The sequence below is a fragment of the Ovis aries genome, chromosome 1, assembly GCF_016772045.2.
Source record: "Ovis aries strain OAR_USU_Benz2616 breed Rambouillet chromosome 1, ARS-UI_Ramb_v3.0, whole genome shotgun sequence".
NCBI classification, from domain to species: domain Eukaryota; kingdom Metazoa; phylum Chordata; class Mammalia; order Artiodactyla; family Bovidae; genus Ovis; species Ovis aries.
The window spans coordinates 26,655,468-26,673,671 of record NC_056054.1 but is presented as its reverse complement, the minus strand read 5'-3'; the positions used below and the strand labels follow the sequence as shown (position 1 = coordinate 26,673,671).

Here is an 18,204-nt window from a genome sequence, read left to right as displayed (position 1 = left end):
TTGCATTTCTTTTTCTTTGGGATGGTTTTGGTCACCACCTCCTGTACAGTGTTATGAACCTCCAACTACAGTTCTTCAAGCACTCTGTCTACCAGATCTAATCCCTTAAATCTATTCGTCATCTCTACTATATTATCAGGGATTTGATTTAGGTCATACATGAATGGCCAAGTAGTTTTCCCTACTTTCTTCAATTTAAACCTGAATTTTGCTATAAGGAGCTGATGATTTGAGCCAAAAGTGAGCTCCAGGTCTTGTTTTTGCTGACTATATACAGCTTTTCCATCTTTAGCTACAAAGAATGTAATCAATCTGATTTCAGTACTGACCATTTGGTGATATCCATGTGTAGAGTCATCTCTCGTATTGTTGAAAAAAGGTGTTTACTATGACCAGTGCATTCTCTCTGTGTGACTCCATGGACTGTAGCCTGCCAGGCTCCTCTGTCCATGGGATTTTCCTGGCAAAAATACTGGAGTGGGTTGCCATACCCTCCTCCAGAGGATCTTCCTGACCCAGGGATCAAACCCACATGTCCGTCTCCTGCACTGCAGGCAGATTCTTTACTGCTGAGCCACCAGGGAAGCAAATATATAGGAGGGGAAAAAAATCTAAGCTGTTCTTAGGCAAAATTCCTATCCACAAACACATAACATGAGTGTTTAGATTAGTAACATCTGCTATTTCTGTTTGAAGAGGCAATATAGCAGGTGAAATAAACAAAGACTGGGAATTCTGGGCTTTCACTTCTGTTTTTTTACTACCCTTATGCGTGGAATAATAATCATACCAGCTGCTTTCATTGGTTTGCTACGCAAGCCAGGAAAGATCAAAATACAGAGTTTAACCATAAAAGCAAGCACAGCCCCAGCTATAGGGAATCAAACTAGGCCACCAAAAATTGGCCATGCCAATTTCCAGCACCTTATTTCCACTTTCCAGGGTTGGTTCCCGACAATCTTACTTCTTTTCCCTTCCATACCAGGCAACAAGAATCTCCTTAGCTCCCTGTTAAGATTTATTTTCTTGAGAACTCATTAATCCCTATCAGAGAGAACTTCATACAGGTAGAAAGGTGTTCCCAGCAGTGCAAATTTTACTAGTCCAGTTTTTATGGCCAATAAGTATCCTGTATCTTACATAACTGAAACAAGAGATGAGGTCCTATTAAAGACAAAGTGAGAGCAATCACCTCTTCTTCTACTAGGTATAATTAATCTACCTAGTTACCACGATTACCAATTTACATTTTCAGAGGCTTCCCATTATCAAAACAACTCTGTGGTATAGGGAGAACTGGAGCTATATTACCTTATTTTCTATCAGAGGAAACTAAATTTGGATCATTAAATGACTTGCTCAGGTTCACAGGAAACTATATGAATACTAGGCACTTAACATACATGTATTATCTCATCTAAACTCATAAATTCTATGAAAGCATTCATTCATAATTAACAGAGTTAAATAAACGTGAAGTAAAACTACTCTGTCATAGAGCTAGTAAGCTACATAATAGGTTCGAAACACTGTATTGGAGGCAGTTACCAAAACCATCCCAAAGAGAAAGAAATGCAAGAACACAAAGTGGTTCTCTGAGGAGACCTTACAAATAGCTGAGAAAAGAAGAGATGTGAAAGACAAAGAAGAAAGGGAAAGATATACCCAACTTAATGCAGAGTTCCAGAGAACAGCAAGGAGAGTTAAGAAACTCTTAAGTGAGCAATGTAAAGAAATAGAGGAAAACAACAGAAGGGGAGACAAGAGATTTCTTCTAGAAACTTGGAGATACCAAGGGAATAATTCATGCAAAGATGGGCACAATAAAGAACACAGATGGCAAGGACCTAACAGAAGCAGAAGAGATTAAGAAGAGGTGGCACGAATACACAGAAAAACTATACAAAAAAGGTCTTAATGACCCAGATAACCACAATAATGTGGTTACTATTCTATAGCCAGACATGGAGTGTGAAGTCAAGTAGGCCTTAGGAAGCATTACTACGATCAAAGCTAGTGGAGGTGCTGGAATTCCAGCAGAGCTATTTAAAACCCTAAATGATAATGCTTTTAAGGTGCTGCACTCAATATGCCAGCAAAATTGGAAAACTCAGCAGTGGCCACAGGACTGGAAAAGGTCAGCTTTCATTCCAATCCAAAAGAAAGGCAATGCCAAAGAATGTTCAAAGTACCGTACAATTGCACTCATTTCACATGCTAGCAAGGTAATGTTCAAAATCCTTTAAGCTCGGCTTCAACAGTACGTGAACCAAGAACTTCCAGATCTACAAGCTGGATTTAGAAAAGGCAAAGGAATAAGAGTACAAATTGCCAACATCTTTTGGATCATAGACGAGCAAGAGAATTCCAGAAAAACATCTTCTGCTTCACTGACTAAGTAAGCTAAAGCCTCTGACTCTGTGGACCACAACCAACTGTAAAAAATTCTTAAACAGAATATCAGACCACTTTACCTGTCTCCTGAGAAACCTGCATGCAGATCAAGAAGCAACAGTTAGAGCTGGGCATGGAACAACAGACTGGTTTAAAATTGGGAAAGGAGTACGTCAAGGCTGTATGCTGTCAACCTCCTTATTTAACTCCTTTATGCAGGGTATATCATAGGAAAGCCCAGGCTGGACGAATCACTAGCCAGAAAATCAAGACTCCCAGGAGAAATATCAACCTCAGATATGCAGATGATACCACTTTAATGGCAGAAAGCAAAGAGGAACTAAAGAACCTCTTGATGAGGGTGAATTGAGGTGAGTGAAAAAGCTGGCTTAAAATTCAAAGTTCAAAAAACTAAGATCATGACATCCGGTCCCATCACGTTATGGCAAATAGATGGGGAAAAAGTAGAAACAGTGACAGATTTTATTTTCTTGGGCTCCAAAACCACTGTGAATAGTGACTGTAGCTATAAATTAAAAGACGCTTGCTCTTTGGAAGAAAAGCTATGACAAACCTAGATAGCGTATAAAAAAGCAGAGACATCACTTTGCCATCCGTATAGTCAAAGCTATGATTTTTCCAGTAGTCATGTAGAGATGTGAGAGTTGGACTGTAAAGAAGACTGAGCACCGAAGAATCAATGCTTCTGAACTGTGTTGTTGGAGAAGACTCTTGAGAATCCCTTGGACTGCAAGATCAAACCAGTCAATCCTAAAGGAAATTAATCCTGAATATCCATTGGAAGAACTGATGCTAAAGCTCTAATACTTTAGCCAGCTGATGCAAAAAGCTGACTCACTGGAAAAGACCCTGATGCTGGGAAAGACTAAGGGCCGGTGGAGAAGGGGGTGACAGAGGATGAGATGGTTGGATGGCATCACTGATTCAACGGACATGAGTTGAGCAAGCCCCCAGAGATACTGAAGGACAGGGAAACCTGACATGCTGCAATCCATGGGGTGGCAAAGTCAGACACAACTTAATGACTGAAAAACAACAGCTTATTACAATGCGCTTAACACCACAATTCAACACAACTGCAGTTTGAGAAATTAACTACCTCTAGCAGCAGCAGCAGCTACTGCTGCTGCTTCCCAAGAAGCATAACCAAGTGGCTATGTTTTAAGACCAGAGGACAAAAAAATCTTGAGAAAACTGATCCTGAGATTGTAAGCCAACAGATTATTTTAAAGTTCTTTTAATTCAGGATCTTAAAAGGTTATGCCGTATTCTCCACCAAAATCCTCAGCGGTAAACAAAACTGAGTGTAAGTCAAGTTATTCAAAAGTAATTTGCAACTTAATGTATAATTTTATTTAAAATAAAAAATTGCCATCTAGCAAAATACAAATCAGGATTTCTTCACCCTTCTTTTTTAATTAAGTATAAAAGTGTATAAAAGTACAACATATTAATAGTTTTTTTTTTTTTGTATTGATACTACTGTCATTCAACTCTGCAGGGGGAAACAGAGAAAAAAGGAGCCAACAATGGACAAAAATTATTACCTTTAAATGCTCAAAGGTCCAGGTGATGTCTATGCAATAAACCTATTAGGTTTTTAATTTTTACCCTCTCCATCACATTTATGGGAAAAAAGCATGAATTATACAGCCAAAAAAAAGCCTTGGTTGGTTTCTAGTTCCACTTAGTTTCTTCAATTGTAAAGTAGGGATAATATCACCGTTTACACAGGTTTACTAGAAAGATTAAATTAGATAATAAACAAAATACTGAGCATGTACTAAATAAATGTTAGCTCCCTTCTGATTCCCTCCTAGCTGGCTGCCCAGGAACTGTGTGGTCACAGTCCAGGTGTTGCTAGAGAAGTGGCCCTAGTACTAAGGACTTCAATTCCACCATTCTCTTATTCTGTTTTTTCCTAAAACCACTGCAAATTGCTTTGGAGTGTGGACTCTGCAAGTCAGAGAGTCTGAGTTAGAATCCTAACTCAGTTATCTGCTGTGTGATTTTGAACAGGTTACTTAATCATTTTAAACCTATTGCAAAATATGGATTATAACACTAGCTATCTCCTAAAGAGTTACCATATACTAAATAAGATAACATAATCAGCATTTAGAAGTGTCTGGCATATGGTAAACATCCAATAAATATTAAATGAGAACATTATCTCATTCTTCTCGCCATCACTACCACCATCATCATCAATCTGCCTCCAACTGCAAAGCATCTGCAACTTTGTAATTGTTTTGTTACTTATTATATTTCATATACTAAAGCTTTGTCATCTACAGAAATATGAGCAGTATGTTTTCATACAGTGACCATTCTTATACTGTTTTTGCCTCTCTTTAATTAAAAACAGAACAGTAAGCAATAAATAATGCTCACTGAACGAATCAATGAGTAAACAAATAAATGGAAATAGATGAATAGATGGCAACATAGATGGGCCCTTTAGGACTTTCCTTGCTTTTCCAATAGAAAGTGCTTTTATTGCAAAGACAATGTAACAATTTAAAAATGTCTCCAAAGACAAATACTGACCCTATCCCAAGAATGGATTGGACTAGTACAATTTGGCTGAAAGTTTAATACAAAGTCTTACAGGGCTATGAAAATTTCAATTTTCTACTAGGATTTACTTTCCCACTCCAAAATAACTAACAATTTTCTGAAACCTTCATCATCTAGCCCTATTTCACCTTCTCTCAATATTTATATTTTCGATATGAAATATGAGGCAAGAATTTAGAAATTTCTTAATGCTTTCACCACTAAATATAAAAATTCACCTAAATACAAAAAAAATTCCCTACCTTCTCTTTCTTACCCTTATTGAAAACCTAACACTCAATAAATGCACAAATTCATCTCTTTGGCCTTCTCAAAATTTTTTCTCTTCCTTTGATTAATCCCCTTTTTCCTCTAAAACAACTTGTCTAGAAGATCATTCATGATGTTATATAAACACAATAGTATCTTCCATCCTTAAAAAAATTCACCCATAATCACCACCTTCATTTAATAATTGCTCCAATTTTTTCTGTTCTCCCTTAACAGTAAAATCTGAAAAGGATCTCTCAGTCCCTTCACTTCTTATTCCATTTTCAACCAAATCCCCACTTTTAACCCATCCTGCTTCTGTATTCATAGAATAGAAAAAAGCATTCTCTATCAAGACGGCTTTTATAAATGACCCTACTGTCGTCAAGTATAATGGTCCTTTCCCTGTCCACATCTTATTGACCTTGATCAGCATTTTACACAGGTGATAGTCCCCATCCTTTGACAAACTACATTCTTCTTTTGACTTCCAAGACAACACATTTTCTTTGTTTTCCACCTGTCTCTCTGGCCACTCTTTCTCAGTCACTTGTACTGAGTCTTTCTTCTCTCAGTGGCTCAGGCCTGGGCCCTTTCTCTTCCCTCTGTCCACTCTTCACTAGATGAGCTCGGGCATCCCCACGGCTTCTCACTGAATTCCCTACATAACCTGCAAAGCCCAGTGATCTATTCCCTGAGTCCCTCTCTAAGCTCTTTTTATGTGGTTTCTTTTACTTGTTGTACTTTAACCACACTGTATTCCTTTCAGTTTCTTGAAGAGGTGCTTTCCTACCTCAGAGACTGTGTCTATGATGTTCACTCTTCCTAAAGCATTCTGCTTCCTGTTCTGATGACTGACTCCTCAAATTTCATGTATCACCTAAAATGCCACTTCTCAGAGGACTACCCAGACCTTCCTCCCCCGTCCCTCTTATACAGTATCCCTCCTTGTTAATTTCCTAAATAGGCCTCATCACAATTTGAAATTCTGTTTGTTTGCTTTTGGTTATTCCCACTAATCTTTACATGAGAATATGGATCACAATGCCATTAGTATAAACCAGCACCCTGCACAGTGACAGACACTCGGTGTTTATTGAATAAAGAAATTGTCTGGGATTCATTTATTCATTAACAAACATTCACTGAGCGCTTTGTAAGTAGCAGGTACTGCACCAAATGCTGGGGACACAAACAGAATCATAATCACAAGGTCCTTACAGACCAATGAGGGAGAAGGTCAAAGATAATACTGTATGATAAGTGCTATGACATGGGTTAGGCTGATTTTTAGTCCTCAGTCTTTTCTATGGAAAACATTTCCCAGCTTCATTAGAACTCAAGATGAAACCAGCACACTTGATCCTGTTTTACCACGCCAGAATGGCTAGACTCATAATGTCAGTGAAAAGATAGGACAGGCAGGTTTTCAGGCAGAGTATGAGGGAAACTAACTTACTATACAATATTCTATTTAAAGTATCTATTTCTTACTTTTATATCTATTGTTCCCCATTAACAGATAAGCAAATAGAAAATGGGATTGCCCTGATGGCTCACTGGTAAAGGATCTGCCTGCCAATGAAGGGACACAGGTTTGATCCCTGACCCAGGAAGATCCCATGTGCTGCAGAGCAACTAAACCCGTGTGCCACAACTACTAAGTCTGTGCTCTAGTGCCCAGGAGCTCTAACTACTGAGCCCACGTGCCACAACTACTGAAGTCCACGTGCCTAGAGCCCGTGCTCTGCAATAAGAGAAGCCCCCACAAGGAGAAGCCCATGCATCGCAACTAAAGAGTAGCCCCCACTCACTACAACTAGGAAAACGCTCTCATAGCAACAAAGACTTAGCAGAGCGAAAAACAAATAAGTAAAATTATCTTAAAAAAGAAAACAAACAACCCAATTAAAAGATAGGCAAAAGATTTAAACAGACACTTTACCAAAGAAGATACACATGGGAAATAGGTGAAAGAAAAGATGTTCAAGATCCTGTCATTAGAGTTGCAAATTACAACAAAAATGAGATACTACACCTATTAAAACGTCTAAAATTTGGGACTTCCCTGCCTGTCTGGCAGTTAGGACTCCAAGCTCTCATTGCCAAGGGCCCAGATTCAATCCATGGTTGGGGAACTAACATCCCACAAGCCACACACCGTGGCCAAATAAATAAATTAATTAAAATGTCTAAAAATCCAAAGCTGACAAGACCAAATGCTGGTGAGGATGTGGAGCAACAAGAATTTTCATTCACTGCTGATGGGAATGCAAAAATGGTACAGCCACTTTGGAAGACGATTTGGCAGTTTTTTATGAAAAGAAGCGCTTCTCTGGTGGCTCAGACAGTAAGGAATCTGCCTGCAATGTTGGAGATCTGGGTTTGATTCCTGGGTCAGAAAGATCCCCTGGAAAAGGAAATGGCTACCCACTCCAGGATTCTTGCCTGAAGAATTCCATGGACAGAGGAGCCTGGTGGGCTACAGTCCATGAGGTCGCAAAGAGTCGAACACGACTGAGCTACTAACACTTATGAAGAGAAACACAGGCTTACCATACCCTCCAGTAATCATGCTCCTATATATTTATACAGGGCCAAATGAAAAACATACATCTAGTCAAAGCCTGCACACAAATATTTATAACATCTTTACTTATAATTGCCAAAAACTAGATCAATCAAGATGTCTTTCAATAGCTGAATGAATAAACAAACTTGTGGTGTACCCATACAACACACCACTACACAGCAATAAAAAGAAATGAGTTATCATGTCACAAAAAGACATGGAGGTTCTATGACTCTGGTTTTCACAATGACCAAAAAAGTAAAAATAAACAAGTGGGACTATACCAAGCTAGAAAGATTCTACACAGTAAAGGAAACCATCAACAAAATGAAAAGACAGTATGGAAAATGCGAAAATATTTTCAAGTCATGTATCTGATAAGGGGTTAATATTACAAATGTACAAAGAACTCATATAGCTCAACAGGAGGAAAATACACAATCCAATTAAAAATAGGTAAAAGACATGAACAGAAATTTCTCCAAAGAAGACATAAGAAGGGCCAACATGTATGTGAAAAGATGCTCCCTGATTATCAGGAAAATGCAAATCAAACCACAATGAGATATCAATTCATACCTGTCAGAATGGTTATTATCAAAAAGAAAACAAACAACAAATGTTGTGAAGGATGTAAAGAGAGCCCTGTCCACTGTTGGTGGAAATGAAAATTGGTGCAGCCACTACAGAAAACAGTACAGAGGATGCTCAGAAAATTAAAAATGTAACTATCATATGACCCAGCAATTCCAAAGTTAGGTATTAATCCAAAGAACGCAACATCAATAACTCAAATAGATGCCTGCACCACCATGCTCACTGCAACATTATTTCCAATAGTCAATATATGGAAACAACCTAGGTGTCCATCAATAAGTGAATAAAGAAATTTTGGTATGTGTTTTTGTATGTATATGTGTATACACACACACACATGATGGACTATTCAGTTTAGTTCAGTTCAGTCGCTCAGTCGTGTCTGACTCTTCGCGACCGCATGAATCGCAGCACGCCAGGCCTCCCTGTCCATCACCAACTCCCGGAGTTCACTCAGACGCACGTCCATCAAGTCCGTGATGCCATCCAGCCATCTCATCCTCGGTCGTCCCCTTCTCCTGCCCCCAATCCCTCCCAGCATCAGAGTCATTTCCAATGAGTCAACTCTTCACATGAGGTGGCCAAAGTACTGGAGTTTCAGCCTTACCATCATTCCTTCCAAAGAAATCCCAGGGCTGATGTCCTTCAGAATGGACTGGTGGGATCTCCTTGCAGTCCAAGGGACTCTCAAGAGTCTTCTCCAACACCACAGTTCAAAAGCATCAATTCTTCGGTGCTCAGCTTTCTTCACAGTCCCAGTCCAACTCTCACATCCAAACATGACCATTGGAAAAACCACAGCCTTGACTAGATGGACCTTTGTTGGCAAAGTAATGTCTCTGTTTTTCAATATGCTATCCAGGTTGGTCATAACTTTTCTTCCAAGGAGTAAGCGTCTTTTAATTTCATGGCTGCAGTCACCATCTGCAGTGATTTTGGAGCCCCCCAAAATAAAGTCTGACATTGTTTCCACTGTTTCCCCATCTATTTCCCATGAAGTGATGGGACCAGATGCCATGATCTTCGTTTTCTGGATGTTGAGCTTTAAGCCAACTTTTTCAGTCTCCTCTTTCACTTTCATCAAGAGGCTCTTTAGTTCTTAACTTTCTGCCATAAGGGTGGTGTCATCTGCATATCTGAGGTTATTGATATTTCTCCCGGCAGTCTTGATTCCAGCTTGTGCTTCTTCCAGCCCAGCATTTCTCATGATGTACTCTGCATAGAAGTTAAATAAGCAGGGTGACAATATACAGCCTTGATGTACTCCTTTACCTATTCGGAACCAGTCTGTTGTTCCATGTCCAGTTCTAACTGTTGCTTCCTGACCTGGATACAAATTTCTCAAGAGGCAGGTCAGGTGGTTTGGTATTTCCATCTCTTTCAGAATTTTCCACAGTTTATTGTGATCCACACAGTCAAAGGCTTTGACATAGTCAATAAAGCAGAAGTAGATGTTTTTCTGGAACTCTCTTGCTTTTTCCATGATCCAGTGGATGTTGGCAATTTGATCTCTGATTCCTCTGCCTTTTCTAAAACCAGCTTGAACATTAGGAAGTGCACGGTTCACATATTGCTGAAACCTGGCTTGGAGAATTTTGAGCATTACTTTACTAGCATGTGAGATGAGTGCAATTGTGGGGTAGTTTGAGCATTCCTTGGCTTTGCCTTTCTTTGGGACTGGAATGAAAACTAACCGTTTCCAGTCCTGTGGCCACTGCTGAGTTTTCCAAATGTGCTGGCATATTGAGTGCAGCACTTTCACAGCATCATCTTTCAGGATCTGAAATAGCTCAACTGGAATTCCATCACCTCCACTAACTTTGTTCGTAGTGACGCTTTCTAAGGCCCACTAGACTTCACATTCCAGGATGTGTGGCTCTAGGTGAGTGATCACACCATTGTGATTATCTCGGTCGTGAAGATCTTTTTTGCACAGTTCTTCTGTGTATTCTTGCTACCTCTTCTTAATATCTTCTGCTTCTGTTAGGTCCATACCATTTCTGTCCTGTATCGAGCCCACCTTTGCATGAAATGTTCCCTTGGTACCTCTAATTTTCTTGACGAGATCTCTAGTCTTTCCCATTCTGTTGTTGATGGACTATTATTCAGCACAAAAAAAAAGGAATAAAATCTTTACATTTGCAACAACATGGATGCAAGTTGAGGGAATTATGCTAGTGAAATAAGTCAGAGATAGCAAATACTGGATGAGCTTACTTATACGTGGACTCTACTATCAAAACAAAACAACAAATAATGAGCTCATTAAATCAGAGAATAGTCTGGTGGTAGTTGCCAAGGTGGCAATATATGCAAAAGAGATGAAGATGCTAAAAAGACACAAATTTGAAGTTATAAACTACATAAATCATAGGGTGTAGTGCTTGTCATCCTGTCTATTGTTTATTTTTTCACTTTCTTTTTTTTTTTAGTTTTACTTTATTTTACTTTACAATTCTTTATTGGTTTTGCCATACATTGACATGAATCCAAAAATATGGAACGCTTCACGAATTTGCATGTCATCCTTGCGCAGGGGCCATGCTAATCTTCTCTGTATCGTTCCAATTTTAGTATATGCGCTGCCGAAGCAAGCACCCATCTATTGTTAATAATACTATATTGCAAATTTGAAAGTTGCTATGAGTGTAATCTTAAAAGTTCTCATCATATGAAAATTTGGTAACTATGTATGGTACAGATGTTAACTGGACTTATTATGGTGATCATTTCACAATACACACAAATATCTAATCATTATATTGTATACCTGAAAGTAATACATCCTTATATGTCAATTATACTCAATTTTTTAAAAAGTTAGGGAAGAATCTTAAATGTATATTTCTAAGTCAAAAATGCCAGTTTGAAAGCGAACATAATGTATGATACCAACCATTGATAAAAGACATTTTGGAAAAGCAAAAACTACAGGGCCAAGATCAGTAGTTGCCAGGGTTCAGATAAAGTAAGGGAGGGATACATAACCGGGGCACAAGGGACTTCCAGGGTGGTATAAGCTTTCTATATGATAATAAGATAGATAACATGCATTTATCAAACCAATAGAACTGTAAAATTCAAGGAGCAAACGCTAACAAAACTGTAATATGTTTTTCTTTTATATGATTATTGTTAATAAAATAATGTATCAATATTGGTTCATTAATTGCAACAAATGTACTACTCTAGTACAAGATGTCAATAATGAGGTCCACTTGAGGGGAGGTGTGCTTTCTGCCCAATTTTTCTGCTATAAAAAAAGAAAGGTCTATTCAATAAGCAAGCATCAGTCTTAAAGGATGCATTAGACTATTTGAACTTAACAAACATCTACAAGACATCCAATCCAGAAAAGCAGAAATACATTATTTTCAAGTGCATATGGAAGGTTCTCCAGGACAGATTATATTCCAGGTCACAAAACAAGTCTCAACAAATGTAAGATAGAAATTACTTCAAGCATTTTTCTAATCATAATGGTATGAAACTAAAAATCAGCTACAGAAAGAAAAATGGGGAAAACATAAACATGTGGAGACTAAACAGCACATTACTAAAAAACCAATGAATCAATGAAGAAATCACAGAGAAAATCAGAAAATACCCTAGACAAATGAAGTGGAAACACCACATTCCAAAATCTCTGAGTTGCAGCAACAGCAGTTCTAGGAGGCAAGTTTATGGTGATATAGGCCTACCTCAAGAAATAAGAAAAACCTCAAACAAACTAAACTACAATCTAAAACAATTAGAAAAAGAAGAACAAACAAATCCCAAAGTATCCTGCACTAAATGTGGATTCTTTACCACTAAAGCCACCATGGAAGCCAAGGACCATAGCTAACATCATATTCGATGGTGAAAGCTCAAAGCTTTCCTTCTTAAATCAGGAACAAGACAAAGGATGCCCACTCCCAATCACTTCTATTTAACATAGTATTGGAAGTCCTAGCCACAGCATTCAGACAAGAAAAAGAAATAAGATGCATCCAAATTGAAAAGGAAGAAGTAAAACTGTCATTATTACTAGATGACATGACTCTACATATAGAGAAACCCTAAAGTCTCCACTCTGCCTTTTCTAAAACCAGCTTGAACATCTGGAAGTTCACAGTTCACATATTGCTGAAGTCTGGCTTGGAGAATTTTGAGCATTATTTTACTAGCATGTGAGATGAGTGCAATTGTGAGGTAGTTTGAGCATTCTTTGGCATTGCCTTTCTTTGGGATTGGAATGAAAACTGACCTTTTCCAGTCCTGCGGCCACTGCTGAGTTTTCCAGATTTGCTGGCATATTGAGTGCAGCACTTTCACAGCATCATCTTTCAGGATCTGAAATAGCTCAACTGGAATGCTATCACCTCCACTAACTTTGTTCATAGTGATGCTTTCTAAGGCCCACTTGACTTCACATTCCAGGATGTCTGGCTCTAGGTGAGTGATCACACCATTGTGATTATCTTGGTCGTGAAGATCTTTTTTGTACAGTTCTTCTGTGTATTCTTGCTACCTCTTCTTAATATCTTCTGCTTCTGTTAGGTCCATACCATTTCTGTCCTGTATCGAGCCCATCTTTGCCTGAAATGTTCCCTTGGTATCTCTAATTTTCTTGAAGAGATCTCTAGTCTTTCCCATTCTGTTGTTTTCCTCTATTTCTTTGCATTGATCAGCCCTGGGATTTCTTTGGAAGGAATGATGGTAAGGCTGAAACTCCAGTACTTTGGCCACCTCATGCGAAGAGTTGACTCATTGGAAATGACTCTGATGCTGGGAGGGATTAGGGGCAGGAGGAAAAGGGGATGACAGAGGATGAGATGGCTGGATGGCATCACTGACTCAATGGACATGAGTCTGAGTGAACTCCGGGAGTTGGTGATGGACAGGAAGGCCTGGTGTGCTGCGATTCATGGGGTCACAAAGAGTCGGACATGACTGAGCAACTGAACTGAACTAAACTGAAAGTCTCTACTGAAAAGCTACTAGAATAAATGAGTTTAGTAAAGTTGCAGGATATGAGATTAATGTACAGAAATCTGTTGCTTTTCTATAAATTAATAATGAACTACCAGAGAGAAAAAGCAATAAAATAATCTTGTTTAAAATGGCATCAAATACAATAAATATCTAGGATTAACTTACCAAAGAGGTGAAAGACTCTAAAAACCATGAAACACTGATGAAGGAAACTGAAGATGATATTGAAGAAAGGAAGAAACTGAAGAAATGAATTAGAAGAAGCAATACTGATAAATACTACACTACCCAAAGCAATCTACAGACTTAATGCCATCCCTATCAAAATAACCATGGTATTTTTCCACCAAATTAGAACAACCCTAAAACTTATATGGATCCACAAAAAACTCTTGACTTCCCAAACCAATCTTAAGAAAAATGAACAAAGTTGGGGTGCTAGCTTCAGACTATACTACAAAGCTACAGTCATAAAAATAGCAGAGTACTACACTGCTATATTTAAAATGGATACCCAACAAGGACCTACTGCACAGCACAAGGAACTCTGCTCAATGTTATGCTCAATGTTATGCATCCTGGATGGAAGGGAAGTTTGGGGGAGAATGGATACATGTATATGTATGGCCGAATCCCTTTGCTGTTCACCTGAAACTATTACAACATTGTTAATCGGTATACTCCAATACAAAATTTAAAGTTGTTTAAAAAATAGCATAGTACTGGCACAAAAAAAGACACATAGATCAACACAGAATAGAGAGCCCAGAAATAAACCCATATACTTATATCAATTAACCTATGACAAAGGAAGCAAGAATATACAAAGGAGAAGAGATAGTCTCTTCAATAAGTGGTGCTGGATAACTGGACAGCTACATTTATTTTACAAAATAAAATTAGAATTTTTTTTCACATTACTTACAAAAAGAAAATGGATTAAAGACCTAAATGTTAGACTGGAAAGTATAAGACTTCAAGAAAACACAGAGAACACTCTTTAACACAAACTGTATCAATTTTTTTTTTGGATCTGTCTTCTAAGCCAAAGGAAAAAAAAATCAAAAATATATAAATGGCATCTACTTAAATTTAAAAGATTTTATACAGCAAAGAAAACCATCAACAAAGCAAAGAATCAACCTACAAAATGGGATAAAACATTTGCAAATTATATGATCAGTAAGGGATTAATATTCAAAATATATAAAGAGCTCAAACAATTCAGTATCAAAAAAACAAACAACCGAAATTAAAAATGGCCAGAACACATGAACATGCTTCCAAAGAAGACACACAGATGGCCACGAGCCACAGGAAGATGTTCAACATCACTAATCATCAGGAAAATGCAAAGCAAAATCATAATGTGATATCACCTTCACACCTTTCATGATGGCTATCATCAAGAAGTCTACAAATAACAATGTCAGGAAGGACATGGAAGGGAACCCTCATAAACTACTGGTGGGAATGTAAACTGGTATAGCCACTATGGAAAACTGTATGGAAATCTCTCAAATAAGTAAGCACAGAACTAATGTATTATCCAGCTATCCCAATTCTGGTTATTCAGCCAAAGAATATGAAAACAATAACTGAAAAAGATATGGACTCCTATGTTCATCATGACATTATTTACAAGAGCCAAGATATTGGCTCAACCCAAATGTTCATCAAGAGAAGAATGGACAAAGAATATGTAGGGCACGCGTGCATGTGCATGCATGGATGGACACATGTGACGCGCACACGCGCACGCGCGCACTCACACACACACATAGGACTATCACTCAGTCACTAAAAAGAATGAAATTCTGCCATTTACAACAACATGGATGGGCCTTAGAGAGTACTATGCTTAGTGAAAAGAGTTATACAGAGAAAGACAAAACTCTTGAATATGACAAAACAAACAGACCCACAGATAAGGAGAACAAACTAGTGGTTAGCACTGAGAAGAGGAAAGGGGAGGGGCAAGATAGGAATAGAGGATTGAGAGGCAGCAATACAAACCACTATGCATAAAATAAATAAGGTACAAGGATGCATTATACAGTACAGAGAAATGTGGTCATTATTTTAATAATTTTAAATAGAATATAGGGAATTCCCCGGCAGTCCAGTGGTTAGGACTCTACATTTTCACTGTCAAGGGTGTGGTTTCAATCCATGTTTGAGGAACTGGGATCCCACAAGTTGTATGGTGCAGTCAGAAAACAAAAAAAGAGTATAATCTACTAAAATACTGAATTACTATGGTGTACATTTGAAACTAATGTAATACTGTAAACCAACTATACTTTAACTTAAGAAACAGGTTATTAATTTCTTAAAGTGGGTATATCCAGGGAGCTGAATTAGGGACTTTGGATTTGTAAAAGTATGTAGAAGATTGCCATCTTTAAATATATAAATATTACTTTGTTTAAAACAAAAATTGTACCAGGCCTCTTCTTCTCAACTAAAAATGTGTTTTGTTTTCAATTTCAAATTTGAAAACTTATTTTAATTCTTTAAAATATTTCCCACTTAAAAATATGCTATAGAAACAAAGATATCAAATATTATTATTTAGTTCTTTTATATTCCTTTATAGACAAAATTACTCATAACTACTGTGGAACAGTAATTCAAATTAAAAGTATGGCATTAAATACTAACTGTAGTTTGCCATTTTATACATTAACATATAAATTATATAAACTTATATTTATGTTATATAAATTTATGTAAAACATAAAATTTTATAATTACATTCAGAAATGTTCATTATACATGAATCACTTTCATAAATATAAATTTATGTAAAACATAACATTTTATAATTACATGCAGAAATGTTCTGTATACATTAAATACCTATAATCCCCACTGTGTAGAGGAAGGTACCTTTCTAGAGCTATATTAAAAATAATCTAAATCAGTTTTCAATACGCCATCTTGATGTTATACATGTCATCAAGCTATCTGCTTTAAACTATATGTGATGATCATTTGCATGTAAAAGTATTAGTACTATTGGAAATGAATAAAAAAGAACAGTAATTGCAAAACACAATCCCTAGTATAGCCCATTAAGTGGTACTGTAATAAGCAGCATTCCAATCAAACTAAGATGACTTCCAGAAAACACACTTTCAGCACAGCACATTACAAAATGTTTAATGGCATATTTTTCCCACAAAGTGACCTTGGCTAATCAAGTATGTTTAATAATAACTTTACAGAGATAAATCAGTGCTAGCACAAACCTTATCATTTCCTTTTCTTTCTTTTTTAAACACAGAAGTTCACACAAGATTTCAGAGCTGTAAGGAAATAAAATCTATGCAATCCCTTCCTTTTACAGCAGAGGAAACAGAAGCCCAGAGCTGTTTCATACTCATTCCACTGTTCTTTCCATTCTTCCTCTCCTACATTCCTCTTCTGTGGTCTGCCTATTCAAATCACCATCTATCCAAACATAGTAAAAATCCATCAATTTTGAGTTATACTATTAAAGTCAATTAATGTGGAAAAAGTAGTGAGTAAACTGGAGTGGTATATCTCTCCTCACTCTATGACCTGGCACCCACATTGTTCTTTTCTTAATTTGTAGTCCAAGACCTAATAGTGAAGTAAAACCTAAAATCCTGCTGTCTTTGCTATACTCTCCCATCCACTGATAGCACCAATCACTTAGCATTTTTTCTTCCTTTCAAATTCCCAGTCCTTTACCATTATCCAAAACTAGTGTTCACCCAAAGACAATCACTTAGATTTTTAGTAAGCAATCCAAATACTGATAAATTTTGCTACTATGTCCAGTGTGGTAAAAAGAGCAAGGGGCTTTAGAACTGAATAACTTTGTGTTAAAATCCATGCACTTTCACTTATAAACTCTACTTTCTGAGGTACTTTTCTCCTCTTTAACTGTATCTCAGAGAACTGTGTTTAGTTTAGACCAGAGAAGCCTAGTATATAGTAGAAGTGTTTAAAAAAATGCTATTCTCATCTTGCACACTGTCCTAAACAAATATACAGTATCTACATTGTGAGTATCAGTTCAAGAACTTTTAAAGGCTATTTTCATGTCTATTTCAGTAGATAGAACAGTCATAAACCAGCTAGCATCTCGTAAATAACAACCAGCCACATCACTGATGGTAATGGATAAAGTGTGATAAAACCTTGTGAATGACCAAATAAAAGATAAAAAACTTTTTTTTTCTTTTAGCAATTCTTTTCCACTTTCAAAAAGCTCTTTCCTGTACTCTTAAACTCATTAGCTTCCTTTAGGCCTTTCAAGTCAAATAATCAAATAAAAAGGGGTCAAATACTTACGGCAAATGGAACATAACAGAGGATGAATAACCGTGATCTACTAGATTCAGTGTTTTCCACAGGAAATAAATATAGGTATATAATAACAATGATCACTTGAACTTAGAGGGCTAAGTTCATTAGATTTACAATGATCATGAGAAATTTTCAAGGAAGGAATTCTCTGTACTCTTTTTTTTATTGGTCTCGCTGCACAGCTCACAGGATCTTAGTTTCCCAACCAGGGACTGAACCTGGGGGCACAGCAGTGAAAGCCCCAAGTCCTAACCACTGGACCAGCAGGAAACTCTCTTCTGTATTCTTTCTATTCTGTAATTTATTACTTATCATACAGGAGAAGTAAAAGATTATGCTGCTGGAGGGAACAATTATATGAATTAATATTGCATGAAATCATAAAATAAAACCCATTTGCTAAGCATTTTAGAGCATGACATAGTTTTCCAGTTAACAATGAAGAATGGAATCCAGGTGTTTTGATGTCCACT

General features: G+C 37.3%; 1 protein-coding gene and 1 non-coding gene across 4 annotated transcripts in view; both read right to left on the bottom strand.

Moving 5' to 3' along the window:
- Positions 1-18,204, bottom strand: part of ZFYVE9 (zinc finger FYVE-type containing 9) — a 155,637-nt gene that overhangs the window by 78,530 nt on the left and 58,903 nt on the right. The gene's annotated exons all lie outside the window — the stretch shown is intronic.
- On the bottom strand, positions 10,905-11,011 carry LOC114111006 (U6 spliceosomal RNA). Its single transcript, XR_003587136.1, has one exon. It is a non-coding gene; the product is annotated as a U6 spliceosomal RNA (small nuclear RNA).